The 13,195-nt window shown below is 38.0% G+C and overlaps 1 protein-coding gene across 10 annotated transcripts in view; it reads right to left on the bottom strand.

The window, feature by feature from the left end:
- Positions 1-13,195, bottom strand: part of LOC106061710 (kazrin-like) — a 106,185-nt gene that overhangs the window by 37,600 nt on the left and 55,390 nt on the right. Inside the window, exon 1 of one of the 10 annotated variants that reach the window (XM_056007437.1) lies at positions 9,475-9,834. The exons of 6 other annotated variants lie outside the window; for them this stretch is intronic. The gene's annotated coding sequence lies outside the window, so the exon portion shown is untranslated. Of the gene's footprint in view, positions 1-9,474; positions 9,835-13,195 lie in introns of those variants that run through there. 3 more of the 10 variants (XM_056007438.1, XM_056007439.1, XM_056007441.1) reach the window with 3 other exon arrangements.

The raw sequence follows: 13,195 nt of genomic DNA, 5'->3' as shown, positions 1-13,195 counted from the left end.
AAGCCCTAGTGAAAAAAAAAAGTTAGGTGTCCCACAAAGAGTTAAAGTTACCTAAGATCTACATCTAGGTATACTTCCATTTGCTGTTAAAGATCGAATGAATCACTTGAAAGAAAAACAAATAGTCATTGCAAATACAAATAGTTTTAAGCAAGTTCGCGATATGTCGCTTTTAAAAGTGCGACAGAATGTACCACAATTGACTACTTTTATCAAGTAAATGAGACTGTCTTCTCTTATAACTCATCTGAATTTGTATGTCTTGTTCAGGTTTATAAGCTTAGACTCAACCAGCTTTGAAAAGAAGTTAGTGTGCATGTATTGTCCAAAGAACCAAATGGTCATCTTTTGAGAACCCTCGTCTCGTTAACATTCCTTAAATGTTAAAGCTAAAATGAATAAAGTGACATGAAAAATGCTTCATCACTTTGACAAATGCTTTGCGACGAAATATAAGAAGGCATTTGTAAGTGTGTTAAGTTGCAGAGATTTGTTGCTGTCGATAGTATCCCATGTGAAGCCAATTACACACTGCCATTTTGGTTTAAGCGTTCACTACACACTGCCATTTTGTTTTTAGCAACCACTGTCTTTGATCGTAGCTTGTCAACGCTTTATTAAAAACAAATATCTCTGTACTCAAACAGTATATTAAATAACTGCCTATACAATCAACCCAAATCAAATATTCAAGAGAAATCCAATATTTACACGCTAAATTGCCCCTAGTGCTTTCTTTTGAAATAGAATGTTTCGCATGACACGCTATCACTCTGGCGCGTATCTAGCCTCAATCATCGACAGGTAACACAGGTAAAATGTCCCTAATGTAAGAAAAGTCAAATGTCACACTATAGTCACAGGTAGTCAAAGGTAGACAGAACATGAATTCAGATCAACATTTTTAACATTAATTTTTCTTTTAAGGGCTTTGAATTTCTCTTTGCACATTTGGGCAATATGTGCTGTTTTTTTTAATGGTTACGTTTTATTGATCTTATCTTATAGATTACAGACGTTAGTTCCAAATAGAGGAGGCGCGTTGGCTGAGTGATAAAGTGCTTGGGTTCGGAACGGTCACGGGTTCGAATCCTGGTTAGGATCAAATTCAAATACCGGTGAAGACTCGGATCTTTAGGGCCCAGCTGAATCCACCCAGCTCTAATGGTAAGGGGGTTGGTCGTTGTGCTGGCCACATGACACCCTCGTAACCCGTGGGCCACAGAAACAGATGACCTTTACATCATCTGTCCTATAAATCACAAGGTCTGAAAGGGGAACTTTACTACTTACTTTATTTACTTCAAAATAGAAGACAATTAGGTCCTACGCATTACATGTGTCAATCTAGTCATGCTTGTTAATCAGTGACACTGAGTTGAATACTGTTGTAGTATCAATAGTTTGGTTTCTAACGATAGAGAAATTCAAATTTAGATAAACGATTTTTTTTTACATTCGTTACTCTTAGAATCATGAAAATTGGTGCCAATTCTAGAAAGTAAATGATGTAGGCGTGGCTTTATAAATGTCCCACAATTTTATGAAAAATGTTTCATGGTTTTCTTTGGCAAATGTTTATTTTTAAATATATATAGATCTAGATTATTTATTTTATAATATTTGAATGGAGATGTTTTTTATATTATCATCCCATATGTTACAGCCAAAACCCGAAATCGGAATAAACAGTTTTAATTTCAAATAGATTAATTATTGGCCATACGCCTCGGCCGATTCGCGAAATGGCACCACTTGGGGTTTGGTCGTAACATGTAAATGCCTACATATACAAGTGATAGTTAATTGATTAAGTCACATGACTTGCCTACATATACACACGATAGTTAATCGATCAAGTCACATGACTTGCCTACATATACATACGATAGTTAATCGATAAAGTCACATGACTTGCCTACATATACATACGATAGTTAATCGATAAAGTCACATGGCTTGCCTACATATACATACGATGGTTAATCGATAAAGTCACGAGACTTGCAATTTTTTTTTCGGACGTTCCTTCAAAAATGATCATTATGATATTACGTCCTAACAGCGGGTCAGGATTCGAACCGGGACGATCCTGACGACATTCAGGAGCGCATATTATACGACCAGGCAGCCAAGAACTAAATGTCACGTCAACAGACGATTAATAATTACTTGTACCTAAAAGGGTATTGCAAATACTTGACATCTGTCTCAATCAACTAGCTTTTATCAGCAGACGATATCGGAGGAAGCCATTACCAAATGTTGAAAATATTGAACCGGAGAAATGTAAACAGGACAAATTTGGGAGACGGATTAGAGTTTCGAGTTGGTCCGTGACGTCACCGGCAGGGGGGCTCCGAGTGTTTAAAAACGTGTAGTTGAGAAACAAATAGGACCTGGTTTAATTGAGGCGGGAAGAACATGAACGATTGAGAGAGAAAGAGAGAGAGAGAGTGAGAGAGAGAGAGAGAGAGAGAGAGAGAGAGAGAGAAGGAGAGAGAGAGAGAGAAGGAGAGAGTGAGCATAAAGGGGAGTCTTGGTTCACCCATTCAACAGAAACTTTTCATTTCCCAGAAATACCACTTAAACAGAAATCTTGGTTTTGATCAATGATTCTAATAGATGACAAGTCATGCTAAGATAACTCAATCTAACTATGGCTTGAGCTATAGGCCCTAACAGTTGAAAGGTCACGTCAAATAGGAGAGCCAGTAAAATAATATAATGATACAAGTATTTGTAGCCAATTTCTGTTTTAAAAAAAAACACATTCATTCTATCAGACTAAGGACCCCAACAGGAAACTGGCTTTTTGACTTTATAATCTGCACAACATATTTAAAGGGGGGCTTGCATTTGATCGATTCGAAGTATTTGTTCTGGTCTCTTCAATCAGTTTATTGCTTATATGCATTTGGTTGCCTGTGTGATTTAATGGTAATGAGTAGCTGCTGATAAGAGTTTGCGTGTTGGCCTGAAGGAACTGTATAACTGGGTATACTAATAATACTATTCGACCATTTATTTAGACCAGGCTTAGGTTACCCATTTATTTAGACCAGGCTTAGGTTAGGCCTACCCATTTATTTAGACCAGGCTTAGGTTACCCATTTATTTAGACTAGGCTTAGGTTAGGCCTACCCATTTATTTAGACCAGGCTTAGGTTACCCATTTATTTAGACTAGGCTTAGATTACCCATTTATTTAGACTAGGCATGCAATAGGCCAACCCATTTATTTAGATCAGGCCTAGGTTAGGTCAACCCATTTATTTAGACAGGCTTAGGTTAGGCCTACCCATTTATTTAGATCAGGCCTAGGTTAGGCCAACCCATTTATTTAGACCAGGCTTAGGTTAGGCCTACCCATTTATTTAGACCAGGCTTAGGTTAGGCCTACCCATTTATTTTGACCAGGCTTAGGTTAGGCCTACCCATTTATTTAGACCAGGCTTAGGTTAGGCCTACCCATTTATTTAGACCTAGGCTTAGGTTAGGCCAACTCATTTATTTAGACCAGGCTTAGGTTGGGCCTACCCATTTATTTAGATCAGGCTTAGGTTAGGCCTACCCATTTATTTTGACCAGGCTTAGGTTAGGCCTACCCATTTATTTTGACCAGGCTTAGGTTAGGCCTACCCATTTATTTAGATCAGGCCTATATTACCCATTTATTTAGACCAGGCTTAGGTTACCCATTTATTTAGACCAGTGGATAGATTGTAACCCCGAGTGACGCGAGCTCAAACGACGCCCTTGAGAGGCATGTAAAATTGAATGCATGCTGTATCCCGGTCACAACAAAATTAAATCTGTGCACTGTGTAGAAACACTACAAAGTCTGTGCACTGTGTAGGAACACTACAATGCCTGGGAACTGTGTAGAGACACTACAATGTCTGGGCACTGTGTAGAAACACTACTAAATCTGTGTGTACTGTGTAGAAACAGTACAAAGTATGTGCACTGTGTAGAAACACTACAAAGTCTGTGCACTGTGTAGAAACACTACAAAGTCTGTGCACTGTGTAGAAACACTACAAAGTCTGTGCACTGTGTAGAAACACTACAAAGTCTGTGCACTGTGTAGAAACACTACAAAGTCTGTGCACTGTGTAGAAACACTACAAAGTCTGTGCACTGTGTAGAAACACTACAAACTCTGTGCACTGTGTAGAAACACTACGAACTCTGTGCACTGTGTAGAAACACTACAAAGTCTGTGCACTGTGTAGAAACACTACAAAGTCTGTGCACTGTGTAGAAACACTACAAGTCTGTGCACTGTGTAGAAACACTACAAAGTCTGTGCACTGTGTAGAAACACTACAATGCCTGAGCACTGTGTAGAAACACTACAATGTCTGGGCACTGTGTAGAAACACTACAATGTCTGGGCACTGTGTAGAAACACTACTAAATCTGTGTGCATAGTGTAGAAACACTACAAAGTCTGTGCACTGTGTAGAAACACTACAAAGTCTGTGCACTGTGTAGAAACACTACAAAGTCTGTGCACTGTGTAGAAACACTACAAAGTCTGTGCACTGTGTAGAAACACTACAAATGCTGTGCATTGTGTAGAAACACTACAAAGTCTGTGCTGCGTGAAGACTTTCTTATATTGAATGTTTTAAAAGTTTTGAAGGTTATGGTCACCAGGAACTTGCCAAACTCAGGGCTAGGAAGGTGTTCTACTTTTCAAAGTGTTTTCAGTTTATCAAGCTGTTCGAATTCGCGCTGACCGATAAGCTGAGGACATAATCGATACATGCTTCACAGAAATAGTTCACAAGTAATCACCACTTGGAAAGATAATGTTAATTATGGTGATTATTAATGCCTCGAGCAATACAAATTTCTTCGCCAGAGTGAGTGACAGAATGCAACCCCCATTTAATCAGTACATCTGCTGTGACCTATGTTCACTGCCTCTGAGACCATGGCGTGCTACAAACTTTAATTAAGTTCATAATTATGTCAAAGTATAAACAGTGAATGCATTATATCTGGAGAGTACTTCAACGTGTACTTTTGTAAAAGATAAAGTGCAGCACTTTTAAAGGTGTTACAGTCAGAAATTTGTTTGAGGTCACTAAAATGTGGCAAAGAGAGTTTCCATCATGCAATGAATGACATTTGAATTTAAAATATGTTTTAACATACAAAATGTCATTGTACGGTTGTCTTTGAGAAAGTGAGTGAAAGTTTGTTTTTTGTTTTGTTGTTTGTTTGTTTTTATAATAAAGCTCATGCTGTTAACAACGACCAGTACATAAAGATATGGTTTGTGGCTTATTATTAGATTTCATCTTTAAAGACTTTCTGTTTCTAGAGGCTTTCTGATATGGAGGCGTTCTTTCTTTCCAAGAAAGTCGACCACTAAAATTGTCATATTCTTCAGATGGCAGAGACCTCTAGGATAAGGTACTAACGTTCCTAGCTTCTCGCTTGCTAATCTAAGCCTTTGACGACATTTCTGGACATTCGTTTTGGTTGTCTATTACTTGAATGTGTTACGGGAACATAAAGAAGTGGAAGAAGAGTCCAATCTTTCTTCGATTAGTAAATACCCTATACCATATACCCTATACCATATACCTTATACCATATACCCTATACCATATAGCCTATACCATATACCCTATACTATATCGATTCATTGGTGGAAAAACTATGGACCGTAGAAGAACATATGCAATCCGTCAGAGTATATTACGCAACCCGCAAGCATTCAAATAGATGCTGCCTCCCCCTCCCCACCCCTACCGTAGAAATACGAGTTGCCCACCTGTGCGGAAGTACATTCACGCTATCACTAACCTATATTTTTCAAATACACTGAACTGAACCTCGGGATTAAACTAAAAAAATCAACACATTCTCACGGCGTACGTCTTTTAAAACTGCATAAAAACTTTTGCAAGTCTATTTCTATTTCTTCGAGTTTATATTCAGGGGGAGATAAAATGTTTAAAATATCAGCAGACAATGTTTGACGGTGTTATTTGCTGACACTAGAAGCTCGGAGTGTTACGGCAGCTAGCCTGTCAATAATCTGTTGGAACCGTGTATTCAATTAGAGGCAGGTGGCGGGAAAATATGGAAATGTCAAAAGCAACAGTAAAAGTTAAGGTGAAGATATTTTCTTTTTCATTGGTACAGTGGGTAAAGTAAACAGTTCTTTAAGTGTGATTCCTAACCCATAGAATTGTAGATATAGAAAACACATTATAAACAAAATAAAATAAGAAAAACATTTTAAATATACACTGTTTTTTAAATATATATAATAAAATATTAAAAAACAAAATTTTTAAAAAATTTGGTTCAAACCAGGTATTGAACTCATTATGTCGGCACCATCAGATGCGTGAACGTATTTTTTTTAACCAATTCAGCCAGCTGGAATAAATACTTTCGCATTTATTTATTGATATTATAATTACGATTTTATCATTTACCATTTATGAAACTTGATCCTGGCAGTGTTAGACTAGTAGTTCAGAATTTAAATAAAAATAAGCGGGCACTATGTGTGTCGCCTACAGGGTCGAACGCCCCCAGCCCTACACACCCTTTCTTCTCTATTTTGTTTCAAAATTGGTCCCTACTTTTAAGAATACAACGTCATATGGTACGCCTCTGCCCTCTGTTTCTTCATTCTCTTAAACACAAGTAGCCATTCACACAATAGCCTCCCCTTTGTGTGGACTAGCCTCCCCTTTGTGTGGACTAGCCTCCCCTTTGTGCGGACTTAACCACTGAACTGGTTAACATAACAGATTCAACAAACAAGCCTGAGGGGAGGGGGTAGAAGAAAGACTGTAAGTCCAGTTTAAACAGTGCGCGTCCAGTGATGTCCAGTAACTGGTCAATAGAACCAAGGAGTCCGATCTGGATTAAGATTAGTCTACACACAGTCATGGGGATTCTGTTACGGACGGATTAGCATGTTTTTGGTTCAGTTCTAATTGAACTGTAGCCTTAGTTTAAACCCAGAGTCTATGAACTCATAGTATAAATGCTAGTCCTAATTAAGCAGCTGTCTAGGTTTTAACACAGAAATTATATGCTAGTCCTAATTAAGCTGCTGTGTATGTTTTAACCCAGACATTAAAGAATACATGAACTTCCTGTTTAATTGTAAAATGGTTCATATTAATAAAAAAAAATGATTATAAATAAATGATTATAAATCAGTTCAAGTGGTCTTTTAGATGCCACGATCTTGGAAGGGTGTGGGTTGGTGTGATGTGGTCAGCATAACAATTAATTGCGTTTGAGCATTACCATTCAGTAAAATAAGATTACCAGATAATTTAAGGGGCCACTGTTTTGGACACCTCCTTCTTTTGCCATTACCATGTGTTTTATTTTGTACATAAGATAAACTCATAAAATATTGTTAATATTTGAGTTCGATCTAAATGAATAAATTTTTTTTTTTTTGCATTAAACCACAAATTAAAAAAACAACTAAAAAAAAAAACTTTCCTTCTTTTTTGAGTTTAAGAAATAAAATCTGTTCTAGAAAAATTCATTTAAAATGGTAAAGGTTTGTCGCTTTTACATAGACAATTACATCCTGTTCAACTTGGCAGTATTTTGTATTATGTTGTTCATTAAAGAAGTTAAACAATACAGTCTTTGTAGTATGGTGTTCAATTGTCCAGTCTTTGTAGTATGGTTTTCAATTGTCCAGTCTTTGTAGTATGGTGTTCAATTGTCCAGTCTTTGCAGCATGTTTTCACGTGTCCAGTAAGTGTGGTATGTTGCTCACTACACCTGTTCAAGACATTCTCGTTTAACAAGCAATTTAAAATACCGGGTCACACAATTGGGCAGCCTGGTTGGTGTCAACCGAATGGGTCAACGTGACATATCCTTACATCTATTGAAGGCTTGCTTGAGAGAGATAGAGGACTCGGTATGAATTATATTTATGTTCACTGTGTTTATTGGTAATTGTTTTTGTACAATTTTAATAGTCGTGGTGCAAGGATAAAACACCATATATCCACGTATTATAACAGAATGCTTAAACGCTATGGTAACAGTGTAGGTATTATGTAGGATATTGTAAAAGTCGAATATCTATGGTTGCTAAAACACTGTATGTTTCAAAAATAAAGTAGCAGATTATCTAATTGAGATATTGTAATAAATCTAAGGGTGGGGGGGGGTACTTAATCATTCTTTGAGTTGCCTCACGTAGATTAATTACAATATTTTAAAATGAATAGTTTTGAGTCTGATAGTGTGTTAGTGTTTCTATTAGTTAAATAGATTCTGATGTAACCATGTGTACGTGTATCGTGTATCGTTGTTGGTTACTGATAGGGAAGTCAAAGTTGTAACCAGAAGATGAGAGAAAGACATAGTCTTGAAGTGAGTTCCTATTTTGTTTGAAATTGTTCATTTAATTGTATTTGTATACCTACAATGAATTTGAATATATATATATATAGATAAGGATATAGATATAGATAGATAGATAGAAGGCCTCAACACTGCTCTGCAACGTGGCAATCTGTGGGCAGTGGAGACCAATAGCATGTTGCCACGTCGTACAGACTTGTATGTGACAACAAGCTATTGGCCTAACACTGTCCACAGGTTGAGACGTTACAACTCAGTTTTTCAGGCCTTCTATGACGATTGGTCTCGGCTAAGCAGTCCGAGCTGCGACCTACATATTTTGCCAGACCCAGCGCAGTCATAACCGTTGTCCGGTGGTGCTCGATTTAGGTTCTCCTTTTCGCCGTCTATGTCTCTCAACGGGAGTGGATTCTGTTTCGATCTACAATGTGTATCCCCGCGGCCTTGGTAATTGAATATATCAAATTGGAAAAGAAATGGTACATAAGGAAACTATGGTGATAAGATCGCGGTATGACAAGTGTCACAGAGATAGTGTATAAGAGAGAGGGAGCAGGGCAGGAGGATGTAACAATTCCCTCCCCCTTCTGCACACATTTATCAAAGAAACGCCTTTATTTACGTGCGTGTTTAACAGACACCTTTGATGTTCAAATTTTAGAATTACACACAAAAACAATATTAGAGAGTTTGTGTAATCACACAAACTCAGAGCCGTTGCATTAGAACTTTAAAAGGTCTAAATATCATGATGTCGGATTTTCAATATTTTTTTCTAATTTACGAGATCTAAACGGGACGGGCGGACGGACACAAAACTAATAGCGGCTTTTCCACTTTCGAGGGCCGCTAAAATGGCATCGCTATTCATTGTTTTTGGAACAAAGATTGTAAGAAATAAGCAATAATTAAATGGAGAAAGAAACTATAGATCTAGTACAAAGTTAAAATAATAAGAAATATAATTATATTAATAAAATAATATAATATTAACAGGTATAATTATGAGGCAGATCCAACTATAGTAGGCCCTATAGGTCTACGTTATTACTATTTTTAAATCTATCGATAATTAAAATCAATAGTTACAATTCACGGGCCCAAACATTATCCACAAGATTTGAAACATTCACTATACTTATAGATCTACTTTAGGAACGGAAATACTTTTATGATAGAAGACAAACCACACACACACACGATACTAATAGAAACTACATGTCAACCTGACCCTTGAGGTCACGGCCACGAGAAATCCATAGCACTGATCACATAAAGCCAACTCTCCACAAACACTGAAACAGTGGGGAAAAAGTCTCTTCCCTCGTTTGAGGCGGACTACCTTAAGATGTACAGTGTATGTCCTGTCCGCAGCACCAGACAGTGAGGACAGCAGTCTGTAACGAGGACACAGGCCGACACCGGGGCACGCGTGAATAGTTCGAGTGATGGTGGGAGCTTAGCCAGACATCGCCCCTCCTTTCCCTTTTTTTTTCTTTTAAACACCGTAAGCCCCCCCCCCCTTTTTTTTCAAGAAGACTTCATACCCCCCCCCCCTTTTTTACCTTTTATTTCTTTTTCACCTTTTAAAGATTAAAAAAAAATCGTTTCTATTCCCTGTCTTCACTTAGTAACGTGTAGGCTTGAAGGTTAGGAAGGTGGGGAATTGACTTCGAACTTCTAAAGTCATGCAGCTTTCATTCCGTGCGGTTTTCATATTTTTTGACTAGGCCAAACCTCCTCCCCTCGCCCTCCCCCACATCGAGATCGACTTCAATTAGTGTATATTTTTTTTAATGCGTTCGTGTACCCAATTAATTAAAGCCCACCCCCCCCCTTCCCACATACACACACACGTGACCAAAGAAAAGTCTTTTCAAAAGACGAATGTAACTCCCACAATAACGATAAACAACTGACGATAAACAATTGACGATAAACAAATGACGATAAACAATTGACGATAAACAACCGAGATAAACAAGTGACGATAAACAACTGAGATAAGCAACTGAGATAAACAACTGACGATAAACAACTAACGATAAACAACTGACGATAAACAAATGACGATAAACAACTGAAATAAACAAATGACGATAAACAAATGACGATAAACAACTAACGATAAACAACTGAGATAAACAACTGAGATAAACAACTGAAGATAAACAACTGAGATAAACAAATCACGATAAACAACTGACGATAAACAACTGACGACAAACAACTAACGAAAACAACTGACGAAGAAAAAGAGACATAAATCTTTTTTTTCCCCCATCAGTTACAGAGCTAAATATTTATATCCCCGTAAGATGAAAGATGCGGAGGTGATATGGAAATCGGGAGGAAAAGGAAAATGTATGTTACAAAAAGATACTTTACGCCTGGTTGAAGCCGCTGTTGGGGGATCGATTATGACGCAAGCTGCTGACACTTAAATTCAATCACGTTTCGATGCGCTTCAGACTGTTGTCACTATGGGTCCTAGTCCAAACCCTGTTCGCTGTTATCCTCTGTTGTCCCGCAGTAGATTTGGACTAGTACTCAGGAATGTCCGATTCAAGTCAAACAACAATCGATTAATGAACCATCGGATATTGTGATTAACTAACCAGATGTCATATGTCTGGGGAAAAGTAACGGCGGTTGGTCGTTGTGCTGGCCACATGACACCCTTGTTAACCATAGGCCACAGAAACAGATGACCTTTACATCATCTGCCCTATAGACCACAAGGTCTGAAAGGGGAAGTTTTTTTTTTTTACATATGTCTAGTGACAGGTCAGGAAAGACGAACGGACCATTCTAATGCAGTTTAGAGTCGGTCATTGTCAAATAGGAGCGTAGTGTGGGCGATTCAGAGAGAATTTCGACTCAAGATGGCGCCACTGAGACAATAAACCACACTCTCGCAGAATCTCGCGTCTTGCATGACAGGTGACAAGGATAGAAGATAAATAGATTTGGTACATATTCAGGCTCAGGCTGCTCCAGACATGGAGGCCTTAAAATACACTGCCCGCATCCGTTCACGTGTTCTAAGGGTCTCAATCTCTCATTACTAAACGATATTGACCTTCAAGGCTGTGAAACACAAGCTCTCGATCGCTCCTCATGGCGAGAAGCTGTGAGTGTCGAAGTCTTAAGATACAAGGCAAGGAGAGTGGCCAGCAGGAAAAATCGCAGAACTAACAAAAGGCTGAGAGAAGAAGCAGGCCTATCTGCTGTAGACCCAACTTACCCATGCCTTGTGTGTGTCCGGCATTTTAAAGCAGGATAGGACTTTAAGGCCATCTTCGAGTTGATAGGAAATGAGAAATGTGCTCAACTTCGACCACGAAGGAGATAAAGAGGATATAAATTGATATAGATTCTATATGATATGTTTGGAGCAGGAAGCAAGGAACAGGTCGTCGAAAGAAAAGCGTGCTGGACAACTTGAAAATAATGCATAATGGTCTCTTGATATTCTGCTAAGTGCAGTTGCTGACCGGGAAGAGACGAGAGATTATTTATGTATAATTATAGCACTTGTGATTTGTGATAAAGCAAATAAAAAAAAAAATTCAAAATTGTTCAGAATTGTTGAGAGAATACCAACTACGCAAGTCAAGGGACTCATGGTGGCCATGCTATATCTACAACAAAGGAATAAGGTTAAATTAGAACATGCGATTAAAAAAATAAATAAAAATATGATTAATAATAAGTAGCTGATTATTTCAAGGACTTTACGTCATTTATTTACTAACTGTAACATGGTTACTGACAGCGCTAATGTAAACTGTATTCCATATCGAATGTTAAATGCACATTGATCAAACAAGGTTGCAAACTCGCCATGGGCCAGCCATGATTCTATCCCTTCATTTGGGAGCTCGTTTAGGAAGGTTCCTTTGGGTATTAAGTTGGAATACAATCCTGTTCCTGAATGAGTTTACAAACTATGATTCGAGCCCCCTGCCCCAAACACCCCAGAAAAAACATTTTTAGGTAATATTTTTTCTAGCCAGCCACAACATGCCATTATATATATGTTGTTTTTGTTGTAAATACTTTCTTCTGTTAGTTCTGTATGACCATTTTTTTTTTCTAAATTGGTGAATAGAAAGGGAAAAAAAAGGGGGGGGGGGAGCAATGTCTTTGGTGTGGGGAAGTAAAGGGGGAGGGTGTGAAACTCTCCAGTCAAAGGTGGAACGTGAAGTAGGTCTCCTGGATAGTTAGCAAACATACAATAAAAGGTTCTAAGTGAGTTGATTAGTGGAGGCCACGCCGTTCAGTGCTCATCCACACCTGTCCCCCTCACCCAACAGTGGTGGAGTTGAAGTAATGACTCGGGAGGTTCAACCCCAGTCAGCGCTACCCAGTCAGTGCTACCCAGCAGTGCTACCTGTCTGAAGACATCACGTGTAACGTTGTGCAGGTGCAAACAAAAGGCGCGGAAATCATTTTTAAACCATTTTAGAGTCGCTCTCAGCAATTTTCTTTGTTAGATTGGTCTGGAGAGTCTTAGCCTAACTTTCACATTGGAACATTCCTGTGCTTTCAGTTTTCTCTATAACTTTAAAATAGCTATTTAACGAAGTCAGGACTGAAAATATGCACACAAAAAAATAATTAATTAACATTTTTGCAAAGTCTTAGAGAATGTAGTAATAGATATCGCTCCTGAAAGACATTTTTTTTAAATAGTCACTTGACCATTACTAAAACTGAATTTTTTTTTTTCAATTTCCTATACAATTTTAAATAGTATACACAATTTTAAAACTTAATTAAGAATAGTGACTACATCACCAATGAA

This window comes from Biomphalaria glabrata, chromosome 13 (genome assembly GCF_947242115.1).
Source record: "Biomphalaria glabrata chromosome 13, xgBioGlab47.1, whole genome shotgun sequence".
NCBI classification, from domain to species: Eukaryota; Metazoa; Mollusca; class Gastropoda; family Planorbidae; genus Biomphalaria; species Biomphalaria glabrata.
Note: the sequence above shows the minus strand (reverse complement) of the source record. Positions and strands in the feature narration are given on the sequence as shown.